This window comes from Miscanthus floridulus, chromosome 18 (assembly GCF_019320115.1).
Source record: "Miscanthus floridulus cultivar M001 chromosome 18, ASM1932011v1, whole genome shotgun sequence".
Lineage (NCBI taxonomy): Eukaryota > Viridiplantae > Streptophyta > Magnoliopsida > Poales > Poaceae > Miscanthus > Miscanthus floridulus.
In genome coordinates, this window is record NC_089597.1 from 134,728,306 (window position 1) to 134,749,149 (window position 20,844).

At 44.5% G+C, this 20,844-nt stretch overlaps 1 pseudogene; it reads left to right on the forward strand.

The window, feature by feature from the left end:
- Positions 1-1,933: 1,933 nt before the first annotated feature.
- Positions 1,934-20,708, forward strand: LOC136524758 (uncharacterized; annotated as a pseudogene).
- Positions 20,709-20,844: the final 136 nt, after the last annotated feature.

Consider the following 20,844-nt stretch of genomic DNA (forward strand, 5'->3'; position numbering starts at 1 on the left):
AGTCTGCTATTGTCAGATGTAGTTGTATGGTGGTGGTTGAGTTTGAATGCCTTTTGTTCACGGGTTGTACTGTGTCAGTATATTCTTCCGAATATGCCCGTCTTCGAGTACTGTTCCCTCTCGTCTGAGTCTTCCATTATTGAGTCCTATTTTTTCACTGTGTCCTTTGTTAGTCTTATTTTGTTGGTACTCCTAGTCCATGTGCACCGCTTCTTTGATCTATAAATACCCTCCCGGAGTGCTTGCTTTCATCCATTGAACATTCTGTTGAAACCTTTGTGATCACTAACATGGTAGTTTGTGAAGTAGAGCAGCCTCCAGGCATGTTTCGTAGTTCCTGTGTGTCTTGTCGTAGTTGGAGGAAGTCTTGTGATAGGGATTAGAGGTAGGCTAATCCCGCGGCAGTAATGTACCAGGATGTACGTGGCGGTAGTTGGAGGAAGTCTTGTGATGTGGACTTCGTTTCTTCATCTGGCAGTTCTGGGTTGATCCTCGTCGCCTGTCTTGAGACTGTCCTGTGCAGATCAACACCATATCCAGCATCACATCGGTCTTGGGTAGACAGATGCCTACCGGCCTTCTCTGCTCCATGTTGTCCTACCGTGCTGCTGATTTCCGCCTTGGATGCACTACGTCCGTCCTTTGAAGAAAATAGTGTAGCCGATGGCGGTTTGTCCTTTCGAGTAGCAATTTGGGACATGTAGTCATTCTAGAGCCCAGCCATGTCCGTGTTCTTCTTTGCTACTTTGCTTTTCATGGTACTGAGTACGTTGGGTCTTGTAAGATTTGTAATCTTCTATTTTGGAAGTCGCTTGTAATGGAAAGAATCTTTGTCTTCTGAGTTGTTATTTACTTTTCTATTGTAGTTCCAGTTGCTCATGATATTCCCGAGTTCTTTTCATAAGAACCGAGTTCTTATGTTCCTTGTAAAGTTGCCCTTCTTTTCTTCTTTGTTGACGGGTTGTTCTTGCAGTTATCTGATAGCTCCGCAGTAGTGCTGGATGGATAAGTCTGAAATCCGCTCATTGAATTGTACCGTTGTGTGGATTTGTGCCCTCCGTCATTTTAGCTGTGTCGGTAAATGGACCGTTGCGTTTTCACTCGGTGCTTTAACGGGACTGGTGGGCTGTTTTTAACGCTGTAAAATCTATTTAAAGACCCTTCATCTGCTTTTTCTTTACTGCCTTTCTCTTGCCTTCAAACCCTAGCTCTCAGTCGTCCGCCGTCGCCATTGCCGCCGCTGCCTTTAGCGCCGCTGTCTAAGCTTTCTCTTCCCCTAGTCACTTTTTTCCTTCGTTAGTATATGGGTAAGAAGAAAACTGCAAGCAAGTCCCAATCTTCCTTCGTGGACGAGGAGTCTTCACTCTCCGTGATTGAAAATCAGGAGTTTGTTGCCATGAGGGCCACCCAGAAGTCTTGGCCGACTCCGACAACCATCGAGGAGCAGCTCCGCGAGCTTGTCAGCGATGGCTTGATCTAGAGCAAGACCATTGCTGAATGGAAAGTTCTAGGCGAGCATCGGGTCCCTGCTCTAGGTCCTGGTGAGATCGTCCTTTTTGTCTCTTTCATTCATGCTAGACTTTGCCTTCCTGCCTCTGCTTTTCTTCATCAGTTTCTTAGCTATTTTGGGATTTGCTTGAACCATCTTGCTCCTAATGCAGTCCTTCACATTTTTGTCTTTATTCATCTTTGTGAAGCTTTCCTTGGAATTCCCCCTTCTCTTTCTCTGTTTCATTACTTCTTTCGTCTGAAACCCCAACCCCGCCGTGAAGAAACCAGCGTTCTTGGTGGTTGTGGGATTCAATTTCGCCAGGGTCTTAAGTGCAAGTTCTTTGACTATGACTTGGTTGATTCTGTAAGAGATTGGCGTGCCGACTGATTTTATGCTGCCAATCTAATCCCTTCTCTTGCTGTCCACTCTGGATCTGGTCCCATGGTTAATGACCGCTGGGATAAGAATCCTGTGTCGTCTGCTGAGGTTCAGGCAATCCAGCCATTCCTTGATAGGATTAGTATGCTGAAACAGCAGGGTTTAACTGGCTTCGGCATTGTTTTGAGTTTTCTTCATCGCCGAGTTCAGCCTTTGAAGGAGCAAGAGCACCTTGGCTTCAAGTACTCTAGGGCTAAGGATCCTTCACGCATGGTCCCAGCTCTTGAGCTGACCGATGAGGAGGTACTCGAGCGTCTCCAAAAGATGCTGAAAGGAGCAAGCATTGTCCCGCCTACCATCTCCGAGTTCTCTGCCAACAACCCTCCTCTAGCTGTAAGTTGTTTTCTCCTCATTTGGGTACTTTATGTATTCTTGTTGTATCTTTCTTTGTTTAACTTTTCCTTGTCTTGTTGTTTTATTCTTTTTCGTAGGAATTTGGGCGCAACTTTGTTGACCCGATCCCTTCTCTTGATGTTCCTCCTATCGTGACGAACACTAGGAAGGAACTCGCCGAAGCTTCTGCAACCAGTAAGTCCCCAATCTCCACAGCGTTTCCTAGAGTTTCTTCCGAATTTGTTAATGTATATGAAGAATATATTCCTCGTCTAGTCCCCCACGGTCCTCGTAGTGTCTCGAAGTAGGGGCGAACGGATGGGTCTTCATCTGGCCTGCCTACTTCCAAGAAGTCTCGCAAGCCAAGTACTCCTCCAGGTACTCCAGTTGTAGCTAGCATGCTCTTAGGTGAGCATATTTATACTCTTTGTCCCATTGTTTTCTTGTTTTTGTCTTGAACCGAGTGCTTTTATTCTTTTTTCAGCGGGTGCCTTGGTGGCCTTGGTCGAGACCGAGGGGGAAGAGGATGATGAAGTACCCCTTATCATGCGGCGGTGAGTTGTTTTCATATTCCCCTGCCATTGAATTTCTTCTCCTTGTCTTGACTTTTAGTCTTGATCTTTTTTGAAGTAACCGGACGTCGGGTATGGGTCCTTATGAGGCTCCTGTGCCGGCTTCTTCTGAAGCTCCGGTGTTGGGTTCCTTGGTAGCTTTGGTACCGAGTTCTTCCGCAACTCCGGTGTCGAGTTCTTCCGCGGCTCCAGCCCTGGCTTCTTCTGGGGCTCCGGTATCGGCTATACTGCTCCTATCGCCAAGTGGCGGGGACGTTTTTGCCGCCGTGGTCCCCCCCTGCGAGGTCTTCTTTTGGCTTTGTGAGGAAGAAGGTGGCCGAGTGAGTAGATTTTGTCTTCGTCCTTTTGCTTCTATTCTCCTTTTTACTGGTTCTCATCGGCGATTTCTTTTATCAATTTTCAGTCCTTCGTCTTCTCTCGCTTCTTCGTCGACTTCTTCTCAGCCCTCCACTGTGCCACCGAGTATCGAGCCTCAGGACTCGCAGCATACTGTTGGTGAAGTGGCTGTGGGGGCTACGAAGCTTTCTGGTGATGGCGCCGCTGCAGACTTGGCCGCCCCAAAGGTGACCGTGGCCATTGCGTCGGGTCTTGCCTCGGCCGGCCTCTCCTTCTCCTTCTCTTGCCTCCGGTGGTCCTCCTTTTGCCGATGACGTGGTGCAGCAGTTTGATGCCACTCATCGGCTATCGGAATTAACTACTGCCTGGGGAGACTTGTTGTCCCTTGCGACTTCTTTTGGAGAAAAGCTCTAGGTAAGCTTTTTCATCGTTCCTTCTTTGGATGTTTGCTTTTCTTTGGTCCTTATTCTTTGTTTTTCTTTGTATCTTTTTGCTCAGTCCTTCTCTCATGATCATACCGGCTTCTTTTTCTCGTCTGAAAACGAGAAAAAGTTGTCTTCAGAAGTGAGCACCCTGAAAGCTAATCTTGATCTCCTCTGGGCTGAGATGGAGGCTGAGTGTCAGACGCATCAGGATGAAGAAAAATCTCTTCATGCCCGGGTTGTTGAAATTGAGAAGCAGAGGGATGTCGCTCTTCAGGAGGCTTGAAAGAACTCAGAGGCCGTGAAGGGCTTGGAGGCCGTGAAGGAGTGCAACGGTATTGAGGGTTATTTTGTTTCTTTTTGTATTCAAACTTTCCTTTCTACTGACTTGTTGTCTGCTGCTTCGTCCAGCTCTCCGGGTTGAAAAGCAGAAGCTCTCAGAGGGCGTTGAAGAAATGAAGACTCTTGTTCGTACAAGTCACAACAAGGTTGAGGAGGTAATTACTCATGCTGAAGAGGAACTTGCGCTTGCTAAGTTGATTAGGTGTGGAGCTGATAGAGATCTTGTGCAGGCCTAGAAAACCATTGAAGACTTGTCTAGTAGGTTGGCGACGGCTACTGAAAACTAGAAGGCTTTGTGGAAATCCTTTCGTTCAGTAGCCAACATTCTTCGAACGCCAGCAGATGACGGGCAATCTTGGGCTCAATTGATCCCTCGAATTCCGACTCATTTCCAAGAGTTTGTGAAGAGGTGCGCTCAACTGTGTACCAAGAACGTTCTGGCCCAGGTCCGGGTTCTTGCCCTAGCAGCTCATTTGTCTAAGATAGCAGAGGAAACTGATAGTCAAGAATACATCGATGCTGTTGAGAGGATGGAGCCTAAAGTTGAAGACTTAGCTAGTAGGATAGTGGATAATCTTAATATCATTCTCCCTTCTCCTGATGATGAGGCTTGATGTATTTGACTTTTATGCCCGCGCCTTGTAATATGACATTATACTTCCTTTTTTTGAATGAAGGTCTTTTTTGTTGATGTCTTCTTTGTCTGAATGCCCTGCCTATTCCTTGAATGATTTGTCGAGTACTTTTCTATTTAAGTAAACAACTTGTGTTGACGATCTTTCTTGATCTATCGAGTGCTTGTCTGGCCCTCTCTTATGCCCTGTAAACAACTCGTTGTATGTAGATCTTCGTGTTGACAACCTTTCTTGATCCGTCGAGTTGTAAACAACTCGTTATATGTAGATCTTCGTGTTGATGACCTTTCTTGATCCGTCGAGTTGTAAACAACTCGTTATATGTAGATCTTTGTGTTGACGACCTTTCTTGATCCATCGCGTTATAAACAACTTGTTATATGTAGATCTTTGCGTTCTTGGGTATCTCCAGTGTAGCCCCCGAGCCACTTGCTATTTGGTACAAGTAGCTGGAGGGTCCTGCTTTTGATATTGCTCTGGTCTATGCCCAGGCTTAGTTTCAGTCGTTTTGATTTTATTTCGGGTGTTAGCTTGTTAGCTACCCTCCTCAGCGGGCTCAAGTATCTTTTCAACTATTTTGCTCTCGGCCGGGATGTTCAGGCGTCTTTTCAGCCATTTTGCATTTTATTTTGGGTGTTAGCTTGTTAGCTACCCTCATCGGCGGGCTCAAGTGTCTTTTCAACTATTTTGCTCTCGGCCAGGATGCTCAGGCGTCTTTTCAGCCATTTTGCATTTTATTTCGGGTGTTAGCTTGTTAGCTACCCTCATCGACGGGCTCAAGTGTCTTTTCAACTATTTTGCTCTCGGCCGGGATGCTCAGGCGTCTTTTCAGCCATTTTGCATTTTATTTCGGGTGTTAGCTTGTTAGCTACCCTCATCGGCGGGCTCAAGCGTATTTTCAACTATTTTGCTCTCGGCCGGGATGCTCAGGCGTCTTTTCAGCCATTTTGCATTTAATAAATAACTCGGATAGACATATGTTTGTCGAGAGATAACCATCTTTATTGATCATGCGTATTGATGTGTTACAATGATACATTGCGGTATCTTTGTTGATTATGAACGTTGATCTCTTGCGTCTTGTATACATATTCTCCCTTGAGTTATTTTTATGCGTAGAATCTCCGTAGGTGACTGATGTGCCATGTATTATTGACTTCTTTTCCATCTTCAGTTATGAGCTTGTATGTGCATGGTCCGATGACTTTCGCGATGATAAAAGGACCTTCCCATGGACTAAGTAGTTTGTGGCGTCCGTTGGTTTTTTGTATTCTTCTCAGTGCTAAGTCTCCGACTTGTAATGATCGAGACTGAGTATTCTTGTTGTAATGGCGCCTTAGTCCTTGGAGGTATTTTGCTGATTGCAGGGTAGCGTTTACTCTGACTTCTTCTATGCTGTCGAGTTCTAATCTTCGTGTGTGTTCTGCTTCTCCTTCGTCGTATTGTTCTATCCTTGGTGACATCCAGATCAGGTCTGTGGGTAGTACGGCTTCTGATCCGTAAACCAGGAAGAAAGGTGAGTATCTGGTGGCTCTGCTTATTTGAGTCCGTAGTCCCCATACAACATTGGGTAATTCTTCGATCCATTTTGATCCATAGTCTACTAGTTCTTCATACAGTCTTGGTTTTTATCCGGCTAGTATGAGTCCATTAGCCCTTTCTACCTGTCCATTGGCTTCTGGATGTGCGACTGATGCGTAATCTATACTGAAACTACAATCATGTGCCCAACTTTTGAATTCTGTAGCTATGAAGGGAGAACCCAAATCTATGATGATTCGATTGGGCATGCCGAAACAGTGCATAATATCTTGGATGAACTCGACCGCTTTGGCTGCGCTGTATTTTGCGAGTGGTTTGTATTCGATCCACTTGGTGAACTTGTCGATTGCTACAAAGATGTACTCGAAACTGCCCTTTGCTTTCTTGAGAGGTCCCACTTGATTGAGCCCCCAGCAGGAGAAAGGCCAAGCGGGTGGAATGCAGATGAGGTTGTGGGCTGGCACATGAGCTTGTCTTACGAACATCTGACAACTTTTGCATCGTCTGACAAGTTCTTCTGCGTCTTTCAAAGCAGTTGGCCAGTAGAAACCAGTGCGGAATGCTTTGCCGACTAATGTTTTTGAAGCGGCGTGATTTTCGCAGCAGCCTGAGTGTATTTCTTCTAGGATTTGTTTGCCTTCTTCAAATGAGACGCATTTTAGGAGTACTCCTAATGATGCGGCTCTTCTGTATAGCTTGTCTCCTACTAGGACATAATTCTTGCTTCTGCGGACGACTTGTGTGGCTTGCTATTTTTCCACCGGCAACTTATTTCTCTTTGATGTAGTCGATAAAAACCTGTGTCCATGAAGTGTTGATCACCAGAATCTGGTTGCCTTTGGCTGTGAGTTCTGTGGTTGTCTCACTGGGTTGTTTGATAGAAGGAGCTGATAACTCCTCTATGAATATGCCGAGTGGGGCCTTTGCCCTGTCGGATCCAAGCTTGGCAAGAACATCTGCTGCAATGTTGGAATCCCACAGGACATGTAGAATTTCTAGTTCTTGGAAGTGTTTTTCGAGTTTTCGGATTTCAGCACAGTAAGCACCCATGTTTTCTTTGGTGCAATTCCAATCTTTGTTGACTTGGTTGATGACTACTGCTGAATCTCCATATACGAGTAGTCGCTTGATTCCGAGGGTAATAGCTACTCTTAGCCCGTGTATGAGAGCTTCATATTTTGCTTCGTTGTTGGTGGCTTGCCATAATATCTAAAGGACATACTTTAGTTGTCTTCCGTCTAGATAAATTAGGAGGACGCCTGCACCAGCTCCACCTAGCTTAAGTGATCCATCAAAGTACATCTTCCAATGATCAAGGATGGCGCTTGATGCGGGTTGTTGAATTTCTGTCCATTCGGCAACAAAATCAGCAAGGGCTTGAGATTTAATTACTTTCCGTGGGGTGAAATCGATGTTGAGAGCACCGAGTTCCACCGCCCACTTGGATATGCGTTCTGTTGCATCTTTGTTGTGTAAGATGTCTCCTAGTGGAAAATCTATCACTACGGTAATCTTGTGACTTTCAAAATAGTGACGAAGCTTGCGTGAAGTGATCAGTAGGGCGTAGAGTAGTTTTTGCACGTGCGGATACCAGATTTTTGATTCTGATAGCACTTCGTTGATATAGTATACTGGGTATTGTACTTTATACATGCGCCCTTCTTCTTCTCTTTCCACTACTACTGCCGTGCTGATTATAGTAGTAGTTGCTGCAATGTATAACATCATGTCTTCGTTTTTCTTTGGAGGTGTGAGAACTGGTGAGGAGGTGAGGTATGCCTTAAGTTTCTTGAAAGCTTCATTGGCTTCTTCCGTCCACTCGAATTTTTCTATCTTCTTTAGTAGTTTAAAGAAAGGCATCCCTTTTTTGCTGAGTCTTGATATGAAACGGTTGAGTGCCGCCATGCAACCTATTAGTTTTTATACTTCTTTGATGTTTCGAGGAGGGCCCATCTCTGTTATTGCTCGAATTTGCTTGGTGCTTGCTTCGATTCCACGATGACTGACCAAGAATCCAAGTAGTTGTCCTGAGGGAACTCCGAATACGCACTTGTTTGGGTTCAATTTCCACCTCCACCTTTTCAGATTCTTGAAGGTTTATTTTAAGTCTTCAATCAGTGCGTCCGGGTTCTTTGTTTTTACAACCACGTCATCCACGTATGCTTCTACATTTTCGCCGATCTGATCACCAAGGCATGTTTGGATAGCTCTTTGGTAAGTGGCTCCAGCATTCTTGAGTCCAAACGACATGGTCTTATAGCAGTAGGCGCCGAACGGAGTGATAAAAGATGTCTTGCTCTGGTCTTGTTCCTTTAGTGTGATCTATTGATACTCGGAATAGCAATCAAGAAAAGATAATAGGGTAGATCCTGCTGTTGAATCAACTATCTGATCAATGCGTGGTAGCCCGAACGGATCTTTTGGGCAGTGTTTGTTGAGATCTGTGTAGTCAACACACATGCGCCACTCGTCTGTGTTCTTTTTCTGTACCAGAACTGGATTTGCCAGCCAATCCAGGTGGAGAATTTCCTTGATGAATCCAGCTGCCATTAGTTTTGTAATTTCCTTTTTAATCGCTGCCTTCTTGTCGGGAGAGAATCGTCGTAGTCGTTGCTTCATAGGCTTGGAGCCTTCATTGATATCAATTCCGTGCTCAGCCAACTCTCTTGGGACCTCTGGCATGTCGGCCGGCTTCCAAGCGAAGATATCCTTGTTGTCCCAAAGAAAGTTGGTGAGCGCGAGTTCCTATTTTGCCGATAGGTGGGCACCGATGGTTGCTGTTTTTGTTGGATCACCGGTGCCTAGGTCGATTTGCTTTACGTTGGCTTCTTTTGGTGGTGCTGGATGCTTGGTCTCTTAGCCGGTATCTCTAGTTCTTCTTGGCTTGTTTATGCGGCGACAGTGGCTATTTCTTTTCTTCCATCGTTTGCCTGTGCCTTTGCTGCAATTTGGATCGCTTGTACGTCGTAGTCAAATGCGCGCTTTAAGTCGCTCCGAAGAGAAAGAACTCCGTTAGGCCCTAGCATCTTAAGCAACAGGTACGGATAATACGGTATCGCCATGAATTTTGCTAGTGCTGGGCGCCCAAGAATTGCATGATATGAGGAATCGAAATCTACGACTTCAAATTTGATGAACTCTGTGCGGTAGTTTGATGGAGTCCCAAAGGTAACCGGTAGAGTGATTTGTCCAAGTGGCATTGCTGCCTTATCGGGTACTATGCCATAAAAAGGTGTGCTTGTTGGTGTGATCATCCTGGCGAGTTGTAGTCCCATCTTCCTTAGAGTTTCTGAAAAGATGATGTTGAGTCCTGCTCCTCCGTCAATTAGTACTTTCGTGACAGTCATGCCGGCAATGGTCGGATCTAGAACCAATGGGTAATGGCCTACGTTTCCTACGCTGGTCCACTGATCTTCTCTTGAGAATTGGATTGGGTACTCTGACTAGTTGAGATATCTTGGTGTAGCGGGTTCTGCGGCCATAATTGTTCGTAGTGCTAACTTTTCTTGATGTTTGCTTCTGGAGTCTGGAATCCTGGCAAAGATTACTGCTACTGTCCCTCTGGATTTTTGGAATCCCTTGTCATCATGGTTGTCTCCTTTTTTCTGATTGTCTTCTTTATTGTTTCCCTTGCTATCTTTCCTAGTGTACCTTTCATTGAAGGTGTAGCAATTTCTGATGGTGTGCCTCCCATTGGGGTGCAAAGGGCAACGCATGTTCTCAATGTCATCATATCTTCTAGGCTCGGTAAATTTCTTTGATTTGTTAGCCATTGCTACCGTGTTGTCTAGACCTCATTTTCTCTCCTGATGTCTGTTGTTTCAAGGATTTTGCCTGTCTGGGTTGTCTCTGTTGTTCCTTTACGGGAATTTTTCTTTCATTTTTTCTTCCGCAGTAATCATCTTTTCTACTGTTCTTCTGAATTCTTCGTTATTTCTTGGGTTTTCTTTGCAGAAGTCTTGGAATTGCCACCTAGCCACGATTCCGTGAGAGAAAGCTTCGATTACTTCTCATTGTGTGATGTCATGTACTTGAGCTCGTAGTTCGCCAAATCGTCGATAGTAATTTCTGAGACTTTCACATCCTTTCTGCTTGAGTCCTTTTAATTCTGCGTGGGTGATTGGATGTGTAATAATTCCCGCAAAATTTTCATAGAAAGCTCTTTATAAGTCTTTCCAATTTCTGATTGATCCGGGATTTAATTTGTCAAACCATTGAAGTGGCATGGTTTCTAGGGCCATGGGAAAGAACAAGGTTTTGATGTCATCGTCTCCTCCAGCTAATTCAATCGATTGTGAGTAAATCCTGAGCCATTGCTTCGGTTCGATCTTGCCGTCGTATTTGGAGTGGTTGAACGGCTTGAACTTGTGAGATAGTCGAATCAATGCGAGTCTGTTTGCAAAACAGGGAAATCTATCATGTGTTCTGGCTTCTGTATACTCTGATTCTGTGCCCCCTTCTTGCCAACTGTCGTCTTGGTAAGAGTAGTTTTGTGTGGCCGTCCGAGTAGGTGCTCTGCTTCTGTCCTTTCTTGGTTGCTCGACTCGGTTATTTTGACTGTGATTTCTTCGGCTTCCTCCGTTGTGACTTTCACTTGGTCCTAGTCTTTCGAAAGCAGACTTCCTTTGATTTTGGTCTTCCTGTTCATGAGATGTTGCCTTTCTGTCGTTCGTTTTAAAGATTGTTGATCGAAGGAAATCTCGAAGCTGTTCTTGTTTCTCATTGGGGTGTGAGGTCGCCCTGAGTTCTTCTAGTGCTTCCCAGATCTTATCGTAGGGAGTACTCGCTGCTCGTCCTTCTTCGATTTCTCGTTCTAATTTTCTTCTATTGTACTCAGCTAGGTCTGATTCATATTTGATCCAAGTGTCTTTCCGCTGTTTCGCACGGCGTTGTCGTCCTTGTTTCAATTTGTTCTTTCTTTCTCTTGCTTGCCTCTGGCTCTCAGTCTCACCATCGTATCCCTAGATAAATGGTGATATATTGGACTCGGATTCATCTAAAGACCTTACGTCGGGTGCTTCTAGGGGGATCAATGGTGATCGAGGATGGTGAATCATGAGTACTTCTCTAGCGTGAGTTGTTCTGTCATCGTCGTTGATTTCCGTACTGACAGAGTTGTTGATGACTTCAGTAGAGTTCTCAAAGTCATAGATGGAATCTCCTTCTTGGTAGGGTAGAATTGCTATTGTCGTGTCATCGACTAGTTGGGCGTCATCATCCTCAGGAACGGTATCTGGCCAGTGAATGATGTAGTCTTGAGATGTTATGATTAAAACAAGACCTTTCTAGGCTCCCTTCAGTGGCATTCTAAGCATGGGATAAGTGGATCCTTCGTGCCATGTCTGATAGGATGTTGCCATGTTGTGGAGTCCGAACAAAAAAAGACCCGACTTCTTTGAAGTATTCTGGGTGTATTCCGAGTAGTATTCTTGACAGGTTGACGTCATGTCCCGGAGCTTTGTCAGAAAAGAACTCGGTTTTCCGAAAGAACTCGGATAAGACTTTATTTCGGAAGCGGAACTTGAGTTTGAATCGGATGCGTGAACTTGCGAGAACTGAGTCGGATTGAGCTGTGCGAATCTTCTGGTGAGCTGATCTGTCGTTATCATCGAAATAGGATGATCTTGATGATGATCTGATTCTTCAAGGAGACGGCCTTGGAGCTTGCCATCGTCGCCTGCCTTGTAGATCCATGAGCCGAAGATGAAGGTCGATCCCTTCGAGAAGATCATGTTGTCGAGGTCCATCAAGCTCTCGGATGCAAAGTCGCCGAAAGCCCCTACCTGGCGCGCCAGCTGTCGATGTTTGACCACCGATAGCCTGCCACGGGGGTACCTGAGGCAGTATGTTCGGGTTTCAGCGTATGCAGAACTCGATGATTAACGCAAGAGACAGTCGATTTATCCTGGTTCAGGCCCTCGATCACAGATCGAGTAATAGCCCTACGTCTAGTCGGTGCTAGCCTTTGTGTTAGATTGATTATGAAGTGTTGTGTTGTACAATTGTTCTGTTGAACTCTCCATCCAAGGTGCCCTGCCCTCCTTTATATAGTCCGGAGGCCAGAATCCTAGTTGGTTTACAATGAAAGTTTCTAGTAGGATTGCAGAGTAATACTACTACTAAGATTACATGAGAAGAATTCTAATTGGACTAGGTCTTCTTCCTTCCTCGCGGGGTATCCTGTGGGTCCCGTACCGACAGGTGTATTCTGATTTATGATGTGAAGATACGTATAACAGACTATAAATTGACCATTGTTATGTAAGCTCCAAATAAACAAAATATCTCTCATTAGTTAAATTGATATGAATAATATTAGCTACTATGTCTTTCTATTCATTGAATTACTCAATGGTGTTGATCTCATAACAGTGGCCGTTGTATCACACGGATGACTTTTAATATTACAAATTGTGGGATAAAGGTCTTTGAATGGATTGCCTAGTCATGTATATTCTCAGAATCTCATTTGTGATCCATCATTAATTTTAAAGGAACAATAGGCCAAAAACTACAGACCCTTCCAAAAATGAGAGTCATTGATTTTGGCATGCAATTGTGGGAGAGACTTTGAGCTTAGATACCTGTTTCTAAGCAAGGTTTGCCAAGTCTCTTCTTCATTAAGCATTTTTACAATCCACTTGCTTATTAGACTTTTATTCTGAACTTGGAGGTCTATGATCCAAGTCCTCCTTAGTCTTTAATTAGGACGACATAAGATGTCCCATTTGGCATGGTAATACTTCTTTCTATTTTTTATCATCTTGCCAATAAAATCTAGATGTGTAATAATCTAGTTTTTTAAGAACACTTTTCAGTATTTCAAAAAAGGACATCATGAACATGGGTAGAACACTGAATTTAAACAGACTAATCTACCTTCGTAAGATAAAATCTTTGCTTTCCAGCAAGTCAACTTTATTTAACCTCTCTTTGATGCTCCTCTGGTCTATATATGTTATGGAGTTTTTTTATGATGCAATGGTATATCTAAACATCTGATGCGATATTCATCTACATCACATCCAAAAAGCTCAATATATTGGTTCTCAAAATCTTTTGCATCGTGATAACAAAATATTTCGCTATAACATTGGTGATATTGACAATTGAATTACCCTAAATGCCAAATGCGAGACTTGATTTACTATTTAGTGCTACAATTAAAATCCTAAAGATTTGTAGTAGAACACATATTTGAAAATCCACTAAGACCTTGTTTGGTTGTACTTGTATTCACCAATCCACATATATTGGGGTGAAAAATTAATTAATTTCCTCCTTCAATCCACTCCAACACACATGGGTTAATATGGATACGAGTACAGCCAAACAAGACTAAAAAAGAGTTACAAGTATTCAAATCCTAGTATGAGAGTTGAAGTAATATCTAGAATATATTAATATTGTAACTCATTTACCTCATAATCCTCTGAATGTGTTTATTACCTAGAAGGATAATTTGTTTGTTTTGCACAATTTAAAAGTGGTTATATATGTTTGAAGCATATTGTTCATATTTACTCGTACCATAATTTATAGAACTTTCAGCCAATTCCTTGAAGGGCATGGTATTTTGGAACTGCGTACACCATTAGTAATGCACATATTTATGGAAAATGTGGTTATGAGCATATACCGACGTATTCCGCCTTCTCGTATATCTTCTCTGGGACCACGAATTGTTTGTCTGATGGTTTCTGCGGCTAATAAACCGGCTGAAACTGATTTGTTATGAGAGAAAAACATTCGCCCTGTTCGTTTGTGCTTGTTTGGCTGATAAGCCATGACTAAAAGTACCGTTGACTGATTTAGTGTGAGAAAAAAAAATACTATTCGTTGACAAAAAAATATGGCTTATAAATCAAACAAGCCCAAACGAACAGGGCGATTGTTCGGACGGTTAAGTTTAAGCGAACTTTTACTCCATTATTAACCGCCTTCGTTGATGGGCCTTAGTCGAGCCGGCATCTCGGCCCAAGAGGGTGCCCTTCTGTTTGGCGCCGCCGTCGCGCCGCCGCCAGTGCTGCTCCTCCTAGCGGCGCGGTCGAGCGTCCCGCGCCTCTGCCGGGTCTTGCAGCGCCCCGGCCTTCGACTGGTCTTACAGCTTCCCGGCCTTCGCCTGCTCTTTTCCCTCGGCGGTGTCGACAGTTTCGCGGCCGCCGGCCTTCGCCTGCTCTTTTCCCTCGGCGGTGTCGGCAGTTTCACGGCCGCCGGCCTTCGCCTGCTCCTTTCCCTCGGCCGTGTCGGCAGTTTCGCGACCGCCGGCCTTCGCCCGGGCCTGCTCCTGCCACGGTCGGCGGGCGTGCAGCCAGGGGCCTTCGCCGGCGCCAGGTGCTTTTGCCCAGGCCCGCTTTTGTCGCTAGGGGCCTTCAACACACACCCGCCGCAAGGGGCCTTCGACGCACCCGCCCCCAGGTGCCTTCGGCGCACCCGTGCCCAGGTGCCTTCGCCCGTGCATGCTCCTGCCCGCCAGGGGCCTTCGACGCACTCGCCCCCCGCTCGGTCATGCGCGGCCGCCCTTGGTGCGGCTCCCTGTCGTAGTCGGCCTTTTGCCGCTCGAGGCCTTGGATCGCCCTTGCGCGGTCGTCTCGCCCGATGCTGGTACGCTCGCGGCGCGGAGGCTCGTGTGTTCTTTTAATTTCATATATACTATGTTAATCATGATAAACGGAGAGGGAAACAAATCCGAACCACTCGAGTCTGGAGATGTGTTTTACAACAGATTCATCGCACTAAGAGAAGTAAGTTCCCATAACTTTTAATAATGAAAATTACATATCCCCACTGACTACATAAGCGGTTACATTCTCCACCAATATCCACATTGGTAGTAATATAGTTTTGCAAATTTTACCTTGCATTACATTTCTCTATTTATTTTTTTAAGCAATGCTTTTTATATTGTGATAAGGCCATTATATTATTACAGTTACAGGTTTCCCTTTCTCTTTCCCTTTCCCTTTTCCTTTTGCTTTCCCTTTTATCTTTATCATCTAGTACAATTCAAGCCAAGAATCTGACCATGGATACAGGATGCTGCATGCAGCATGTTACTGACTTGTCGCTTTGCAGGAAAGCAAATAAAAGCAAAAGGAAGGAATGGATACACCAAGTCACCAAGTAATTCAAAAGCTGTATTCTCTACGCATATTAGTTTTGTGGAAATGATATGGCGTGTGATACCTAAAATTGGTACGTATCAAATTAGATTGAGGTATACACATTACATGATAGTCGTGCAAGAGTTCGTTCCATATATGACCTACATCTTTGCTGACCTACACTCATATGTTCAATACTAGTGTTATAAATAGCAATCTGTAGCAATACTAGCGGTGTTGGAGAGTTAACGATATGACCACTACAAAAGAAATAGTGGACTAGTGATGCTATTATCGGTCTGAGAAAGTTATTATTTCTAAATTCTATGGCCTGTTGTTTAAAATACTGTTCAATACGTATGTCTGTGCACATTTGATCATGAATTCAACTTCAAAGATATTTTTTTGTGATGTTTATTTATGGGCATGCTTGTCTTTTATTGTAGAAGATCTGTTGATGTTATTTTTCTTTCTTTTGGGGTGAATTTGTTGATGTTATTTTTCTGTGACCAATTGAAACAATTATTTTAACATAAAAGGAAAATAAATTAGTAAAATTTAGTTGATCATTTATGTGAAAAAATTCTATTGGCCAGTTACATAAAAAACCAAGAGTAGGAAAGAAAGATTAGAGAATCTTCAAAAGTATGGTAAAATCACTCCCAATCTTGATTTTTTGACAAGATGAAAAACTATTCTCGAACAACTTTCTATCCGGAACCTCAATCTATGTGTGCTTGGAAAAATAGAGGCATCCACGCGCAAAGATACCTTGGAGATGCATCTAATCCTTGGATTGCTCTGCTTTTTTACCTTAACCTCTTTGTGATTGTTATTAAGCTGCATGAGAAAGCAAGTGATGCTGCAAGCAAAGAATCTGACAAGTGATGACTATGCTTTGCAAAAAAGCAAATAAAGCAAACAGAGGAAGCAAGGAACGAAAACACACCTTGTAATGCATACGCTGCACCTGCACTCATTCTAGTGGCGCTTCTTCTACTATACACGCCAACCCATTTGTAAGCATGACATAACTAATTCCAGATAGGCAGCACCTGCATATGCTCTGTCCCAGAGCGAGCCTGTTTTCTCGTCGTGATCCAGGTAATTTACTAGTAAATTCTGTCTTCTTCTCCCATGCAAGTTCATGTGGTTAATTATAGTCATTACGTGTTTTTGCTAAGCTTTGAACGCGAGGGAGATCAGGATTATAAAGGAATGCATGTTGTTGTCCAGCTTGAACTAGTACTCTGCATATCCAGGATTAATGTTAGTTTACTATTTCTGTCTGCTTCTCCAATGCAAGTTCATCTATCCATCCAGGACTGCTTACTTTGTATGAGTACTACTAGTATCACACAGAACTTTGTTGCTTAAATTGCAACTTTGATCTATCAACATGAGCCAAAGCTGAATATATACTGTGTGCAGGAGATATCGATTTGCTGGAGTGAAGTCTGGAGGAAGAAATCTGGTGCTTCGATGCTGCTATGCATACATTTCTGACGTCAAAATCTAGAGCTGCAGATTCAGATGGAGCTCCTGTCCTATCTTGTAGAGCTAGTTAGCCCAAGAGGCAGGCGACAGACCAATTCATCATGCCAACAGAGGTAAATCAATAAGTGACTACTACTCCACGTACATACTGGTGTCTTAATTTGCACCGATTAAATTCCTCTGTTTTTTGGGCAATTAGTTTTTGCATAGGTCATGTCAGTTTTGACCAAAAATAAAATCTATTGATTTTAATTTTTCATGTGACAAATATCAACAGTTATATTTATATATTGTTTCTGAAAAGGATTTAACTGCAGCACGAGGTCTGAAAACGGTTTTGCTTTCTGCTGCACTGCAAAATTAAACACACATAGTCCACTATGCATCTCAAATTATAAGACATATCTTTTCTACAACCTTGATTCAAGATACGGGGTTGTATATAATATAATACATCAGGCCCCTTAGTAGTAACATACAGAACAGTATACTGTATACGCCAGCTTTGTCAAATTAATTCGTAGTATTTATTGCAGACAATCGAAGAGATGTAGCGGATACCATAGATGGCGCAGCAGAGCAGATCATTCATCTTTTGGAAGCTGCGGACAATCAAAGAGATGTAATATACTGGCAGGGCTGGTATGGGTTTGGAGCGTCTGCCGTACTCAAAGCTGTCGTAAAAAGACTAAGACCATCATCTGGGTTGGCTGACATGGGGACGGCAAGGGACTTGGGAAAGATCATCCACGTCGATGTCTCACGGTGGCAGAGCAAGAGAGCCCTACAGAAGGTGATTGCAGAGGAGCTTGAGCTACCCCCGCAGGTGATGGCACTCTTTGACCAGCATGATGAGGAGGATGATTTTGATGGGGTGGAGCAGAGCGATAGAGCTGTGATTCAGAGCAACGATCATGAATGAACTTATGGCTCACAGATTCCTTGTGGTTTTTCACAACGGGAGTGGCAGCTACATCGATCTGTGGGAGGCCGGTGTCCCTGTAATGGGGCAATTGGGCAGGAGGGTGTTGTGGACATCCCAAGGCAGGTTCTGGCATCATGCCAAAGATGGGCGTGAAGACCTTTTTGAGTTGAATAATGTGGAGTCAGCTAAATGGAGCAATGCAGCTATATCCGTTATTCCATCACCAATTTTGGAGGGAGATAATTTTGCTACGCTTCACGTGGTTAGGCACGCTCTATATGCAGAGGCCGAGGAGGTTGCTAAGTACACAGGTGTCCCTGAACCTGACATGAGCCCAAAAATTGTCATTGAATGCATCTTGTATAGGGCACTGAAACACAATCTGAGCATCAACTGGGAGTCCCATGGCTCTAACTATTGGGTATGTGATGGGGTTATACAGGAAGGCACTGATGGCGGTAGGTCAGCATGGGAGATCAGCGATGCTTTGCAGAGGAACATGAGCCTGGACTTTTGTAGTGTGTGTACTGAAGTAATCTGTCGAGCGCTGAGTGGTGAACAGAAGAGGTGTATCAAATGCTGGGTTTCTGTTATCAACCAGAATTCCACGGAAGTCCAATTGACATCTCAGGCAACATCCTTCTTCTGTACAACAAGTGGGCCATCAGTTGATCACAACAGAACCCGGCGGGTTGTAGAAGCAGGCATGTTTGAGCATTCAGATAGGACGACCAATCTGCGTGTGATTCATCTCTCCCACTGCACCTTCAGTTTTTCATCTCCTCCCTTCGCGAGTTGCAGCAACCTAAGATTCCTCCTGCTTGACCACTGCAAAAACAATGACGCACAAGAACTTGGTGAAGAAAAGGAATGCCATCATCATAACAACTGTAGCCAACAAGACGGCAGAGCATGCTTCTGGAATCTATGGGTGCTAGAGCTGAGTTATACAGACTGGTACTGGCTGCTATCGAAAGACATGTTGGATCTGATGGTTGACCTCAGGGAGTTGAATGTGAAAGGAGCTGGTAACCAGAGCATGATGCATCTACATCGTTGCAGTGGTGCCGGAAGAAACAGTCGCAGTTTAATCAAGCTTCGAGTGGTGGCTGATGATTCAAATAAGGCTGCTCCGGACAATGATGATGGTTCTAGTGGTGATAGAAATCAACAAGTATCTCCAGCAGTGGTAGCATCATCGTTTTTCCCAGACCTGTCAAGTCGGCACATCCTCAAGACAGTCATCCTTGATGGTTGTAGTAACCTGGAGCAAATTGACTGCAACGCCCTACCCCTGTCACTAGAGTCATTTACTTTGATCAGCAGTGTCTCACTGCCAGTAGTAAGATAAAGAGGATCTCCTTACAGGGGTGCGCCAAATTGAAGAGCCTATTATTGAGAGGGTTGCTTGATAGCCTTGTGGAGCTGGACATGTCTGGTACAGCAATTAGAACCCTTGACCTTAGTGCAACGCAAGCCTGGGGCCTCAGGTGACTCTTCTTGTTAGGATGTGAGAAGCTGTGCGCGATATTATGGCCACAGGAGGCAACCAAGGAGATATTGTTGGAGATTTTGCGCAGTGACACCACCATTACCACCTATGCAGCATGGGACAGGGAAGAAGGAAAGTCCAACAAGCAGCAAGAGGCTACTGCTAGTGACGGTTCAAGTATTAGTATAGGGTCATCATCATTAGCAATGGTGTGTGGCAAGGACCGAACAATCATCGACTCGGATTCATATATTTCCATAAGGGATCCAATGCTTTTTCGTTCACTTGAGAGCTTGAGACATGGAAAATGGTTGCACGTGGAGATTTCATCTACTGGACCAGGTCACAAAGGTACCGGTCAAGGAATTAATACTAGCGGTGGTTGTGGCAGGGCTGCTGTAAATGTGCACAAGCCAGGTGGAAGCTTGTACGCTGATGACATCATCATCATTTCCACATCTAATGGCAGCAACTCGCAAGCTGATGATGATGCCATTAGAGATGTGTTTAAGGCCACCTTAGTGATGAGGAGGAGCAAGTGGTTATGGGGTTGCCCGCCTATTCCTGAGGATTCTGATTGGGCTCACTGCTACATTAGCATACAAGATGAGCCACAGACCGAACAGTTAATAAATAGAGCCACAACTCTACCAGCACTTGTGAGCAGGGATGCTAAGACCTTGCACTTGCATGATAGCCTGTTCATCACATGTCTCCCAGGGCCTGCACCTACTGCTGCTGAAGCAAATTTGAATTGGAATGAACTAGAATGGTGTCGACTAGAGAGATGCCCCAACTTGGAAGGCATTGTTTTCACTACACCATCACTAAGCCGGACAGGATACATTATTTTCTATTGTCTGGAGACATTCTGGGCATCCCACCTCCAAAGGACTGGAGCACATCCGGGTTTCGTCCTGGAGAAAGTTCCTTTGGGCCCGTTCGTTTCAAGGGGAACTGTGGCCTGGAATCATTCCTACCCGGTTTGCTTGCATAATTTGTATAAGTTTTGATCACCTGGATTGATTCCAGGAGGAATAATGAGTAACCGAACAAGGCCTTGAGGATCTTTCATTCTTACACCTGGATTACTGCCCCAGGCTGGTACACGTACTCCCCTTGTACACAGAAAATACCAACGGATGCCGTAGCTTGGAAACCCTCGAGATCGTGTGTTGCGGGGACCTCAGGGAGGTCTTCCCATCTGATTCAAAATCACAGCAGCATGAAGAACCAAGAGAATTCCCTAGCCCGAAGCGCATCCACCTGTTTGACCTGCCCAAGCTGCAGCGCATCTGTGGTTGGCGCCCAATCTCGAGACTGTCAAGATCAGGGGATGCTGGGCGCTGCAGAAGCGCCTACCAGCTGTTGGGCGCTGCAGAAGCGCGCTGCCAGTGGTGGATTGTGAGAAGGACTGGTGGGATGGCCTTGAGTGGGACGGGGAATCGGCTGGCCACCACCCTTCCCACTACAAGCCCAGCTATTCATCCCACCACTGCTAGCTTTGTCATTTATTTATGTACCAACGCGATGTCATGTGTGTACCTGATATGTCTGAACTCGAACCGTTTTGGCTTTTTGAAATATAGAAGCAGGGGAGACCTTTTGTCTAAAAAGAATGTGTGTACCTGATATATATGGATCTGCTTTTACTGATGGATCATGTCTATATTCTTGTTTTCTTCGTGTAGGTAGGTAGCAATCCCTTCCATGG